Source organism: Octopus bimaculoides, chromosome 13, assembly GCF_001194135.2.
Source record: "Octopus bimaculoides isolate UCB-OBI-ISO-001 chromosome 13, ASM119413v2, whole genome shotgun sequence".
Taxonomy (NCBI): domain Eukaryota; kingdom Metazoa; phylum Mollusca; class Cephalopoda; order Octopoda; family Octopodidae; genus Octopus; species Octopus bimaculoides.
In genome coordinates this window covers 34,793,820-34,796,602 of record NC_068993.1, presented here as the reverse complement: position 1 = coordinate 34,796,602, position 2,783 = coordinate 34,793,820, and positions in this window count along the sequence as shown.

Here is a 2,783-nt window from a genome sequence, read left to right as displayed (position 1 = left end):
AGAGAGAGAGAGAGAGAGAGAGAGAGAGAGAGAGAGAGAGAGAAAGAGAGAGAAGGGGAAAGAGAGAGGGAGAGAGAGAGAGAGAGTAAAAGAAGAAGAAGAAAAGTGAAAGAGACATAATTTTAGAGGTTTAGAGATGTATCGCTAAAAATCTGTCGGAGAACTTGCACACCTAAAAAAATAACAATCCAGGTGCACGTAGCCGTTGGATAGAGAGCGATAAAATGAGTACAAGATTAAGTAATGAATTAGGTGTAATCGAACTAGTCGATATTGAAACTACAGGGTAAAATAGGGTGTAAGTCTAACTAGTCACCACTGTTAGCGACAGGATCAATATTTATGATGAGGATTCCATCAAGCTGCTCAGCTGCTCAGCTACTCCACTATCATTTCGTGTATGTTTTTGAGTGAGATGAGCTCAACAAATGGTTAGTAAACAGTGTACGACGACTAAATCTATAGCAGCGCTACTGTCAATGGATTAATGGACCATACAATAAATGATAACAACTGCACAGTAGGTATATTGAATTCTAGTTTAGGTAGAAGGCCACACATTTTGCAGAAAGGCACATTCGAATGTTTCGAATATGCCTATTCCAGTAATTAATTTGTACTTATTTTACGGACTTTGGAATGCTTGAAAGGCAAGGTTGGCCTTGGCGGGATTCGAAATCAAAATATAAAAGAACATGGAGTTTAAAATATATGTATATATAAAATACTTTGTTGATTTGATTAATTCTGTATATGAAGACATAAAAAATGCAGTACAAAGTTTTGTTGGTGCTGAAAACATCCACGAAATTTGAAAAACAGAAAATTCAGTAACTGAAGCATAGTGATTTTGATTTTCAATGATCATAGCTTTATCTTTCTAATGTTACTCGACAAATTTGTCCATACTACAAAAATAAATAAATGAATGAATAAATAAATAAATAAAAAACAACTGCCCGTTCAAATATATCGCGTTAGGTAATTGAGCTAAAGGTTAGTTAATTATCCATACGTCAAGCCAACAGTAACGGCCTCATCAACTGTACGATAATTAACCGCCAATTTAACTCATCTGATTTGCCGGAGGGATATTATACATTGTTGCATTGAATTTTACGGACACACACACACACACACACACACGTGTGTGTGTGTGTGTGTGTGCATACATATATTACATATATATATATATATATGTATATATATATATATATATATATATATATATATATATATATATATATATATATATATATGTATATATATACATATATGTATGTATGTGTATATGTATATATATGTATGCATATATATATACATATATATATGTATATATTTACACATATATATATACACACACATATATGCATTATACACACACACAAACACAGACACACAAATACACACAAACACACACGCACACACACACACACACACACACACACACACACACTGGTGGGTGCTGATAAGTTCCTGACTTTGGATAAAACAGGTTAGGGAGGGTCATTTAATTCTGATTTTATTCAACTTATTCTCCTCAAATTCACACACTTGTTGCAGCAGTCCTTCAGTTTTTCTAAGTCCTGTAAAATGAACTCAGAAGGTTGGACCTCTTACAAAGTCTCTGTAGCAGCGATGACTTCCGAATCGGAGTGAAATTTCACTCCCTTGAGGTGTTCTATCAGTTGTGGAAAAAGGTGATAGTCGGAGGGGACCAAGTCAGAAGAGTAAGGTGGATGAGTCTACCGATTTGAAGCAAAAGTCACATATTTTCCGTAAGGTTTCATGTGCTGCGTGTGCTGGTGCATTATCCTGCAAAAACGGGATATAACGGTCAGCTTTCCACGGCGTTCCTGCTTTAGAGCTTTATGCAGTTCATCCAGCAGAGACATGTAGTATTCAGTGTCGATGGTGCGATTCTTTGGCAGGTATTTTATGAGGAGTACTCCATTTTTGTTCCAGAACACTGAAGCCAGAATCTTTTTTCAGCTGACTTCTGGGTCCGAAACCTCTTGGGACGCGGTAGATCACTGTGGTGCCTCTCCATTCACTGCTGCTTGGTGTGGAGATCAAATAATGAAGCCAAGTTTCATTCATGGTGACTAAACGAGCCATACAATCAGCCTCTCCTACAAACCGGTCCAAAATCGCCTTTGATATCGTCACTCTGATGCGCTTCTGATCTGCGTTCAAACATTTCGGTACCCATTTTGTGGAAAGCTTTCTCATGTTCAGATTGTGAATTATGTGGCAAACTCTTTCGTGTGAAATCCTCTGAGTCTCAGCTATGACTTTTGCTGAAACTCAGCGGTCCTCGAGTATCATGACGTGCACACCGTCGGCTTTGTCCTCTGTGGTCACGGAAGTTGGCCGTCTTGATAGGGGTTCATCTGTGACCTGAAAATGACCAGTCCAAAACCGTGACACCCAGGATTTCACTGTGGAGTAAGATGGGCAACCATTCTTCAACACATCCTTCATCACGTCATGGATTTCCGCCGCTCCTTTGTTTCGCATAAAGAGGAACTTCAGGATCACTCGTGCATCATTTTTACCAAAATTCACTGTCGAAGCTACCTTCATGCGTTAAATCTGCAAAAAAAAAAAGAGAGGATATATTGCATACCATCATGATCTTTTGAATATCTACTAAACAGTTATCCTGCCTCCCTTGAAAAGGTAACAGCTCTACCCTTTCGCGATAACTTTAAAGCCAGGAATTTCTCAGCACCCACTCGTATATATACACACACACACACACACACACACACATATATATA